Genomic DNA, 12,338 nt, shown 5'->3' with positions numbered 1-12,338 from the left:
GCTGGAGAAAGATTCTTCTGAATGTCAGCAGTGAGGCTGGTCCAAAATCAAGTACAGGTCCGGTTCACTAGAAGAGAAGAGAGGTGGAACACCATGAGCAGTTCCTGGGGGAGTAATTCTTCCCCCCCCCCCCCCCCCAATATCATACCAGAGCACTAACCCTCTACCTAGATCCTGGAACTCAGAGCAGCGGAAGGAGTTCCTGTCATATCTTCAGCTAAATAAAGTCACAGAGCTCAGAATAGGAGTTTTATTAACACAGACTTGGCTACAGGCACAGAACGGAGCACGTAGAGTAGTGCCAATCCCTGATGGATAATATCACAGCCAAGAGCTCTCAGAGGAGTCCCAATCCCCACTGGGTACACTGCTCCTAGACTTGTGATAGTGAGAGATTTATGCACTCTTGAATGTATTACATTAATTGAAGTGAGGAATCTAAGTAGGACTTTGAGATTTCTATATTTATACTATTTAGTTGGGTATCTGGAAACAGATCTTGACCCTACCTGTCCTTCCAACTATCGACCCATCTCCCTCCTCCCCTTCCTTTCCAAATTACTTGAACGCGCCGTTCACTGCCGCTGCCTTGACTTTCTCTCATCTCAAGCTGTTCGTGACCCACTCCAATCTGGCTTTCGCCCTCTTCATTCAACTGAAACTGCACTTACTAAAGTTTCCAACGACCTGTTTCTGGCCAAATCCAAAGGTCTCTATTCTAGCCTCATTCTTCTCGACCTATCCGCTGCATTTGACACTGTTGATCACGGGCTACTCCTTGCTACGCTGTCTTCATTTGGATTCCAGGGTTCTGTTCTTTCCTGGTTCTCCTCCTACCTCTTGCTTCGCACCTTTACTGTACACTCTGGTGGATCCTCTTCCACTTTTATCCCACTACCAATCGGTGTACCTCAAGGCTCTGTTCTCGGTCCTCTCCTGTTTTCCATCTACACTTCTTCCCTTGGCTCTCTGATTTCATCCCATGGCTTTCAGTGCCATCTCTATGCTGACAACTCCCAGATCTACCTCTCTACCCCCGATGTCTCAACTGGCATCCAGACCAAAGTTTCAGCCTGCATGTCTGACATTGCTGCATGGATGTCTTGACGTCATCTGAAGCTCAACATGGCCAAAACCGAGCTTCTCATCTTTTCCCCTAAACCTACCTCCCCTCTCCCCCCTTTCTCTATTTCAGTGGATGGCACTCTTATTCTCCCTGTCTCATCTGCTCGTAACCTTGGGGTCATCTTTGACTTCTCTCTCTCCTTCTCTGATCACATTCAGCAGATCGTCAAAACCTGTCGTTTCTTTCCCTACAACATTAGCAAAATCCGTCCCTTCATCTCTGAACACTCTACCAGAACCCTTATCCACACTCTTATCACCTCTCGTCTTGATTATTGTAACCTACTTTTCACCGGCCTCCCTCTTAGCCATCTCTCTCCTCTTCAATCAATCCGAAACTCTGCTGCGTGACTCATCTTCCGCCAAAGTCGCTATGCCCACATTACCCCTCTCCTTAAGTCACTTCACTGGCTCCCTATCCGTTTCCGTATTCAATTCAAACTTCTCCTATTAACCTATAAGTGCATTCACTGCCGCTCCCCAGTACCTCTCCATTCTTGTCTCTCCCTATGTCCCCCCTCGAGTACTCCGTTCTGTAGATAAATCTCTCCTATCTGTCCCTTTCTCCTCTACTGCTAATTCAAGACTCCGTTCCTTTTATCTCGCTGCACCTCACACCTGGAATATACTTCCTGAGCCTGTACGTCTAGCCCCGTCTTTAGTCGTTTTCAAGTCCAAACTCAAAACCTACCTCTTTACCACTGCTTTTGACTCCTAACTCACTTGCCCTGTCCTTTATCCTCACCTCTTTATTCCCTTCCCTTAATTGTTCTGTCTGTTTACCTGTCTTATCTAGATTGTAAGCTCTTTGAGCAGGGACTGTCTTTTGTGTATGGTGTACAGCGCTGCGTATGTCTTGCAGCGCTATAGAAATGATAAGTAGTAGTAGTAGATTTATACTAATTCACATTCTTTTATTTTTGATCTGGTGTCCTTCTCCCATGGACATAGTGCACAATCCCCCTCTCTCCTTCCACCCCCTTCCTTGCAGGTTCCGGTAATAGCACTTCCTCTCCCGTCATCTCCTCACCTTCTTTCCTCTACCCCTCCTCCGGTCTGCAGTCTTCAAGCTGTCCGGACCGGTTCAGGGCCGTCGATAGCATTAGTGATGTAAGCATGCTGCCTTCCAGCTGCCCCGGAAACCTTCTCTCTGCAGCATCCCACCTACACAGGAACAGGAAGTTGCTGAAGAAATAAAGCTTCTAGGCAGGCTGAAGGTAGAATGCTTGCATCGCTAACGCTGCCGGTGGCCCTGAAAACTGTCTGGATCAGGGTTGCCAGATGGGAAAAATTTTCCCAGCCCAAAATCAGCCCTAAACCCGGCCAAAAAACGCCCAAAGTCAAACCCCGCCTCCCACGTCACCAACCCCGCCTCCAACGTCACAGACCCCGCCTCCCACGTCATTAGCCCCGCCCCCTGATGTCACCCCCAACGTCATTAACCCCGCCCCTGACATCAACTACGCCCCTGAAAAGCTTCTATTGGACCACATCGGACCAATAGAAGCCACGGGAAAGCTTCTATTGGACCAAATTGGACCAATAGAAGCCCCGGAAAAAAGCACACAAGCGGCCACAGGAAAAAAAGCCCAAACCCCACACCCGCAGCCGCCGAAACCTTTCTACTGCTGCTCGCAGAAAACCCACCCAGTGTTGCGGGAAGACCGCAACCCTGACAACAATGGTCTGGACACCTTGAAGACTGTCGGCCAGAGGAGGGGATAGGAGAGAGGAGAGGATGGGGAGAGTGACACTGGATTGTACTGGGAGAGAGAGGAGAAGAGGGGAGGGGAACACTGACCCATACTGAGTGGGGTGGAGGAAGCAAGAATGGATGAGGCTAGGGTGTAGGAGGGAGAAGCAGGAGGTGGATGGGACTGGGGGTAAGGGTAGAGGGGAGGGGAACAGATCAGAATATGGATGGGGTAGGAGGTGTGGATGGAGGGGAGAGGAAGAGGAACAGAGCAAATATGGATCAGAGAGATGGAGTGGGAATTTGAGGGGCTAGTGAATACTTGGCAGGCTTAGATATGTGGGAGTATATTGATGGGTTGGGATAATGAGTGAGGATGTGAAATGAGGGACAAGAGAAGGGGTTGACGTGAGGAAAGGTTGAGACCTAATATCAATGATCTGGAAGACTGGAGAGAGGATGAGAGGCATTGAAAAGGGATGGGGGTACTGGGGAAGGGGAATGGGAGAAGGGGATGAGGTAGATGAGAAGTGAAACAGAGACTAAGGACTAAAGGGTGAAAGAAAAGTGTGAAAAAAACATTAAATGAAAAAAATGTAGAGAAGGAAAGAAAGAAGACAAGAGGAGGGAGAAGAAATAGAAAAGCCAACCTGGAAAAGAATTTAGGAGACGACTGACACATGGAAAGTGGAAAAGAGACTGGAACCAGCCTAATTAGAAAAGTAAAATACTCAGACAACAAAGGAAGAAAAGAAAACATTTTTATTTAATGCTTTTAAGGACTAAAGCTTGCTTTGTGAAATGTAGATCTATATATATAATTTGTACCTCCAACTTTCTCTGGCTGGCTGGGTTCGTAACATCCTGACATCAGCAAGCCTCCAGCGTTCTCTTCCCTCTCACTGTCCCGCTCTCGCATAAAGATGAAATGATGTTAGAGGGTGGAACAGTGAGAGGGAAGGGAATGCTGGAGGCTTACTGATGTCGATGTTTCGAATGAAAGCAACTGAAGACAAGTAGGCAACGGAACACTGCGCTAGAGGGGAGGACAGAATCACGGGATATCGAAGGGAGGGGAGGGCAGGGCAGAGGAGAATCTAACCCCTGGTAAGCCTTTTCCTCAGCTGAGAGGTGCCCCAGCTCTACCACCGGCTGCCTTTCAGGTGCTGTGGAGGACTTGCAGCTCATCTACATATCATTTACAGCCTTCTTCGGAGTGACTCCCAGGTCCACTCCGATCCACTCAGGGCCTCCGCTCTAGGTGAGGCATTTTTCTCCTTACATCTACTTTTCTCTCAGTTTACTACTTATGGCTCCAGTACACTTTTTCTTCTTGGCACTGTCCCTTCCCTAATTTGTTTCTCCATCTTAAACCACTGTACACTGCAGGAAAACATTGTCCACCATCTGTATTCATCATCTCACCATCTCTTTTTTCCTCTTCCTTTTTCTCAGCTCTCAACCTCAAACATTTCCTTCCTTCTATTCATCCATCTCCTTTCTATCTGAGTACATCTCGCCTTCTTCGCCTTCATCGCTGTCGTCGTACCTCTCCTACTCTTCTCTTGCTCTCCGCTGGGGACATTAATCCAGTCCTGGTCCTGCAATATCAGCTTCATCCTATCCATGTAAACACCTGTCCTTGTCCTATCCATGCAAACGATTCCGGGATGTCTCCAATCTCATCTCTATTCCCCTCCTCCCACCCCTCTTCCCTCCCCTTCTCATGTGCCCTGTGGAATGCCCGCTCAGTCTGCAACAAACTTCCCTTCACCCTGATCTCTTCATCTCCCGTTCCCTTCAAACTGCTCACCCTAACTGAAACCTGGCTCACCCCTGACGACTCTGCCTCAGTCACGGCCCTATGCCATGGAGGTTATCTTTTCTCCCACACTCCCCACCCAGTTGGCCGCGGAGGAGGCGCCGGGTTTCTACTTTCGCCCTCCTGTAGTTTTCAACCCTTCTCCTACCGCAGTCTCACTGCTTCTCATCCTTTGAAGTTCACTCCATCTGTCTAGTCTACCCACTGCCACTCAGAGTTGCAGTCATTTACCGCCCTCCTGATAAGTCCCTCCCTTCCTTCCTTCCTTACTGACTTCGATGCCTGGCTCTCCATTTTTCTAGAACCCTCATCTCCGTCCCTCATTCTTGGAGACTTTAACATACATGCTGATGACCCATCCGACTCTTACGCTTCTCAGTTCCTCACTCTGACATCCTCCTTCAATCTCCAGCTGAGCTCCACCACCCCTACTCACCAAATTGGCCATTGTCTTGACCTCGTCCTCTCCTCTACCTGCGCACCCTCCAATCTCTGCGCCTCTGTTCTTCCTCTCTCAGATCATCGCCTGATCACCTTCACACTTCATCACCCTCCCCCTCAGTCCCGCCCAACACTAACCACTACTTTCAGGAATCTCCAGGCTGTCGACCCTCCCACCTTATCCTCGTATCTCTAATCTCCTCCCGTCCATCATGTCCTCTAAGTCTGTCAACAAGGCTGTCTCTACTTACAATGCCACTCTCTCCTCTGCTCTGGGACCACCCTTGCACCATCCATCTCCAGTCCCACAAGGCGTACTAATCCCCAGCCCTGGCTGACCCCCTTGCATCTGATACCTTCGCTCCTGCGCCCCGATCTGCTGAACGCCTCTGGAGGAAATCTCGCACCATAGCGACTTCATTCATTACAAATTTATGCTATCCTCCTTCCAGTCCTCCCTATTCCTTGCCAAACTGGACTATACACCCAATTGACTAATTCTCTTGGCTCCAACCCTCGTCGTCTCTTCGCCACCCTAACTCCCTCCTCAAAGTGCCCTCCGCTCCCACCCCCCCACCCCCACTCTCTCCTCAATCACTGGCTGACTACTTCCGCGACAAGGGTGCAGAAGATGAACCTCAAATTCACTATCAAGGCACCTCTTCCTCTTCACCCTTTAACCCACTCCCTCAACCAACCAAACCCAGGCCTCCTTCTCCTCTTTTCCTGATATCACCGAGGAGGAAACCGCCCACCTTCTTTCCTACTCGAAATGCACCACCTGTCCCTCTGATCCCATCCCCACTAACTTACCTAAACACCATCTCTCCTACTGTCACCCCCCCATCTGTCATATCCTCAACCTCTCTCTCTCCACTGCAATGTCCCTGACTCCTTCAAGCATAGTAACGTAGTAACATAGTAGATGACGGCAGAAAAAGACCTGCACGGTCCATCCAGTCTGCCCAACAAGATAACTCATATTTGCTGCTTTTTGTGTATATCCTACTTTGATTTGTACCTGTGCTCTTCAGGCCACAGACCGTATAAGTCTGCCCAGCACTATCCACGCCTCCCAACCACCAGCCCCTCCTCCCAACCACCGGCTATGGGCACAGACCGTATAAGTCTGCCCAGCACTATCCCCGCCTCCCAACCACCAGCCCCTCCTCCCAACCACCGGCTCTGGCACAGGACCGTATAAGTCTGCCCAGCACTATCCCGCCTCCCAACCACCAGCCCCCGCCTCCGATCTTGACTAAGCTCCTGAGGATCCATTCCTTCAGCACAGGATTCCTTTATGCTAATCCCACGCATGTTTGAATTCCGTTACCGTTTTCATTTCCACCACCTCCCGCGGGAGGGCATTCCAAGCATCCACTACTCTCTCCGTGAAAAAATACTTCCTGACATTTTTCTTGAGTCTGCTCCCCTTCAATCTCATTTCATGTCCTCTCATTCTACCACCTCCCATCTCCGGAAAAGGTTCGTTTGCGGATTAATACCTTTCAAATATTTGAACGTCTGTATCATATCACCCCTGTTTTCTCCTTTCCTCCAGAGTATACATGTTTAGTTCAGCAAGTCTCTCCTCATACGTCTTGTAACACAAATCCCATACCATTCTCGTAGCTTTTCTTTGCACCGCTTCAATTCTTTTACATCCTTAACAAGATACGGCCTCCAAAACTGAACACAGTACACTAGGTGAGGCCTCAACAACGACTTATACAGGGGCAATCAACACCCCCTTTCTTCTGCTGGTCACTCCTCTCTCTATACAGCCTAACAACCTTCTAGCTATGGCCACCGCCTTGTCACACTGTTTTGTTTGCCTTCAATCCTCAGATACTATCACCCCAAGATCCCTCTCTCCGCCCGTACCTATCAGACTCTCCCCGCCTAACACATACGTCTCCCTTGGATTTCTATCCCTAAGTGCATCACTTTGCCATTTCTTCGCATTTGAATTTTAATTGCCAAACCTTAGACCATTCTTCTAGCTTCCTCAGATCCTTTTTCATGTCTTTTCCACTCCCTCCCGGGGTCCACTCTGTTACAGATCTTAGTATCATTTATTTATTTATTTATTATTGCATTTGTATCCCACATTTTCCCACCTATTTGCGGGCTCAGTGTGGCTTACAATAAGACTTGAATAATAGAAATACATTTGTTACGACTAGGTTATGGATTAATTGAACAGAGTTGTGCGAGACATTCGAATATCCTTGGTAGTATAGCAGTGGGACAAACAACATAGAGACATTAGAAGGAGACAATGAGAAAAGAAGGGCATTATTAGGCACCTAGACATGTAGTGTACATAGTTCCATGATGAATGTATGATTGACTGGATAAAGGGATGATGGATCAGATGTGGATGTGTATTGCATTGTGAGCAGTGAGTAGTTTCTATGTGTTTTGGCTCTTTCCTTAGGTTTGTTCAAACAGGTGTGTCTTCAGTAGTTTACGGAAGGAGGCTTGTTCGTTAATCATTCTTAGGTTGCGTGGTAATGTATTCCAAGACTTCGTGCTCTTGTAGGAAAAGGTTGACGTGTGTATCGTCTTGTACTTCAAGCCCTTGCAGGTTGGGTAGTGAAGGTTGAGGTGAGTTCGGGATAATCTTTTGGCGTTTCTAGGTGGTAGGTCTATTAAATCAGACATGTAAGCTGGGGCTTCACCGTAAATGATTTTATGGACTAGTGTGCAAGTTTTAAAAGTAACGCGGTCCTTGAGTGGAAGCCAATGTAGTTTCTCTCGTAGTGGTTTTGCCCTTTCATATTTATCCGCAAATAGGCAAACTTTACCTTCTAACCCTTCGGCAATGTCACTCACAAATATATTGAACAGAATCGGCCCCAGCACCGATCCCTGAGGCACTCCACTACTCACCTTTCCTTCCTCCGAGCGAATTCCATTCACCACCACCCTCTGGCATCTGTCCGTCAACGAGTTCTTAATCCAGTTCACCACTTCGGGTCCTATCTTCAGCCCCTCCAGTTTATTTAAGAGCCTCCTGTGGGGAACCGTGTCAAAAGCTTTGCTGAAATCAAAGTAGATTACGTCCATAGCTCGTCCCTGATTCAATTCTCCTGTCACCCAATCAAGAACTCAATGAGATTCGTTTGGCACGATTTCCCTTTGGTAAAACCATGTTGTCTCGGATCTTGCAACTTATTGGCTTCCAGAAAATTCACTATCCTTTCCTTCAGCATGGCTTCCATTACTTTTCCAATAACCGAAGTGAGGCTTACCGGCCTGTAGTTTCCAGCTTCTTCCCTATCACCACTTTTGTGAAGAGGGACCACCTCCGCCGCATGCTGTAGTCACACCACTCCTCAAAAAACCATCACTAGACCCTACCTGCCCTTCCAACTACCGCCCTATCTCCCTCCTACCCTTCCTCTCCAAGATACTTGAACGCGCCGTTCACAGCCGCTGCCTTGATTTTCTCTCCTCTCATGCCATCCTTGATCCGCTCCAATCCGGTTTTTGCCCTCTACACGCGACAGAAACGGCACTCACTAAAGTCTGTAATGACCTGTTCCTTGCCAAATCCAAAGGTCACTACTCCATCCTCATCCTCCTCGACCTATCCGCCGCTTTTGACACTGTCAATCATAATTTACTTCTTGCTATACTATCCTCATTTGGGTTCCAGGGCTCTGTCCTCTCCTGGTTCTCCTCTTATCTCTCCCACTGTACCTTCAGAGTACATTCTGATGGATCTTCCTCCACCCCCATCCCGCTCTCTGTTGGAGTTCCTCAGGGATCTGTCCTTGGACCCCTTCTTTTTTCAATCTACACCTCTTCCCTGGGCTCGCTGATCTCATCTCATGGTTTCCAATATCATCTTTATGCTGATGACACCCAGCTTTCTCTCTCCACACCAGACATCACTGCGGAAACCCAGGCCAAAGTATCGGCCTGCTTATCTGACATTGCTGCCTGGATGTCCAACCCCCACCTGAAACTGAACATGGCCAAGACCGAGCTCATTGTCTTTCCACCCAAACCCACTTCTCCTCTCCCTCCACTCTCTATTTCAGTCGATAACACCCTCATCCCCCCCGTCTCATCTGCCCGCAACCTCGGAGTCATCTTCGCCTCCTCCCTCTCCTTCTCTGCCCATATCCAGCAGACAGCCAAGACCTGTTGCTTCTTTCTCTATAACATCAGCAAAATTGCTCTTTCCTCTCTGAGCACACCACCCGAACTCTCATCCACTCTCTCATTACCTCTTGCCTTGACTACTGCAACCTACTCCTCACTGGCCTCCCACTTAACCATCTATCACCCCTTCAATCCGTTCAGAACTCTGCTGCGTATCTTATCTTCCACCTAGACCGATATGCTCATATCACCCCTCTCCTCAAGTCACTTCACTGGCTTCCGATCAGGTATCGCATACCGTTCAAGCTTCTCCTACTAACGTACAAATGCACTCAATCTGCAGCCCCTCACTACCTCTCTACCCTCATCTCCCCTTACGCTCCTACCCGTAACCTCCGTTCACATGACAAATCCCTCCTCTCAGTACCCTTCTCCACCACCCGCCAACTCCAGACTCTGCCCTTTCTGCCTTGCCTCACCTTATGCGTGGAATAAACTGCCTGAGCCCATACGCCAAGCCCCCTCCCTACCCTTCTTCAAATCCGTGCTCAAAGCTCACCTCTTCAATGTCGCTTTCGACACCTAACCATTGTACCTCTATCCAGGAAATCTAGACTGCCTCAATCTTGATTGACTGCACTTTTTGTCTTTAGATTGTAAGCTCCTTTGAGCTGGGACTGTCCTTCTTTGATAATTGTACAGCGCTGTACAACCCTGGTAGCGCTTTAGAAATGTTAAATAGTAGTAGTAGTAGTAGTAGTAGAATCGATGGACATGGATGGGATGGGAGGAGAGAAGAGAATCATGGGACACGGATGGGAGGGCAGGGCACAGGACATTCGCTGGACATGGAGGGAGGACAGAATCGTGGGACTTCGAGGGGAGGGAGGGCAGGGCAGAGGAGAATTGATGGACATGGGGAGGGAGGGCAGAATCGCAGGACATGGAGGGGAGGGCAGGGGAGAGAGGAAAAATCGCTTTGATGAGAGCCTTCGTAGGGCCTGTTTCATTTTTTTATGAAATGGCCTTGGTTCCACTAGTTTTATTATATTTTGTAGCGTGCAGGAAAAATACATTTCTGTTTCCCTTTTACCAGTAGTTGTACTGCTTGAAGAATCTGACTTTCATGAGGGAATCTCTATTTTAGTTTTTGTGAGCCCCTATTTTGTATCCTGTGAGGGTTTGTCTATGTTAGTCCAGTGAGTGTGTGCTGTTGTTTTTTAAAATAACATATGAATATGCTAATGTGCCAAGCCACACCCTTTGCCCCCCAAATGAAACGGTCAAACTATGCCCATGTCTTCTCCTCCTGCTCTTCTGGGTTTCCAGCTCTGTCAGATGCAGTTTCATTCATTCAGACAGTGCTACCTGGAGCTGAAGCTCCCTCAGTGGTAACAATCCTCTGGCTGAGAGGCATGGGCTGCAGCTCCCTCATGAACTGCTCTCATGTGCTCTTATCCAGCCACTGGGGGTCACTGTGATCTCTTACACCACCCACAGCCATCAATCACCAGAGGTGGAGCAGAGATGGCAAAAAGATTTGCCCTTGATGCCCCGAAATCATTTCTTTGACTCTACCCACAGGTCATACTCCATTTGTCTCTCTTGCTGGAACAGAAGATATTCTCAGAGATCAGGCAATAGCATCACAGCAGCAGGCCAGAAAAGGTGGAGACAGATTCTTATGTCTGCCATAAAGTCTGCAAAAGTAAGAAACAGAGACATTGAGGTGCTAGGAGCTGGAAGCATTTCCTTGCTCCACTGGAGTATATTAAACCTGGAGGGGGTCAGTATTCAGTAACATGTAACATAGTAAATGACGGCAGAAAAAGACCTGCATGGTCCATCCAGTCTGCCCAACAAGACAAACTCATATGTGCTACTTTTTGTGTATACCCTACTTTAGATTTGTACCTGTCCTCTTCAGGGCACAGACCGTATAAGTCGGTCCAGCACTATCCCCACCTCCCAACCACCAGCACCCGCCTCCCACCACTGGCTCTGGCACAGACCGTATAAGTCTGCCCAGTACTATCCTCACCTCCCACCACCGGTCTGGCTCTGCCACCCAATCTCGGCTAAGGTCCTTAGGATCCATTCCTTCTGAATAGGATTCCAGTAATATAACCATGTTATCCATCCCATCAGTTCAAACAAACAAACTTAACCTCTCATCTGGGAAAAGCATTAAAAACTGACTTCTTTGACTGGCTAACCAAAGAATGGGAATAAAGAACATTCAGATAGGCTTTGAAGGCAACTCCAGTAGGTGGAACATAAGGACAGAGCCGGGTGGAGTTCTATAGGTCCAAAGAAGACTTGTGATCAAGTGTATAATATCACATTCATTGTTGATTTAATCATGAATTGATAATTTTATTTATTTGTGTTACGTTTGTACCCCGCGCTTTTCCCACTCATGGCAGGCTCAATGCGGCCTTACATGGGGCAATTGAGTGTTAAGTGACTTGCCCAGAGTCACAAGGAGCTGCCTGTGCCTGAAGTGGGAATCCAGCTCAGTTCCTCAGTCCACCCCTAACCACTAGGCCAGTCCTCCACTGTTGCTACTATTTGAGATTCTACATGGAATGTTGCTATTCCACTAGAATGTCGGCCCTTGCAGATCACCAATGTGGCTGCACAGGCTTCTACATGGAATGTTGCTAGTGGAATAGCAACATTCCATGTAGAATCTCCATAGTAGCAACATTCCATGTAGAATGATAGAATTGATAATTTTATTTTATTATTTTGTACATTTGTACCCCGCAGCTTTCCACTCATGGCAGGCTCAATGCGGCTTACAATGGGGCAATTGAGGGTTAAGTGACTTGGCCCAAAGTCACAGGAGCTGCCTGTGCTGAAGTGGGAATCGAACTCAGTTCCCAGGACCAAAGTCCACCACCCTAACCACTAGGCCACTCCTCCACTAATGAGTGTGACTGTTGGGCAGACTGGATGGACCATTCAAGTCTTAATTCGCCGTCACATACCATAAACATTAGTTTCAATTCCAAACAGCAGCAGTCCATTCAATTCATCATCATAGTTAACTCACAAAGCAGCAGTTATACTTTCTATTCTCTTCACCCTCATAATGAACTCCATATTTTAGGGACTTCTCACACCCCAAGGGATTCC

This window comes from Microcaecilia unicolor, unplaced genomic scaffold (genome assembly GCF_901765095.1).
Source record: "Microcaecilia unicolor unplaced genomic scaffold, aMicUni1.1, whole genome shotgun sequence".
In the NCBI taxonomy this organism is placed as follows: domain Eukaryota; kingdom Metazoa; phylum Chordata; class Amphibia; order Gymnophiona; family Siphonopidae; genus Microcaecilia; species Microcaecilia unicolor.
This window is presented reverse-complemented; position numbering follows the sequence as displayed.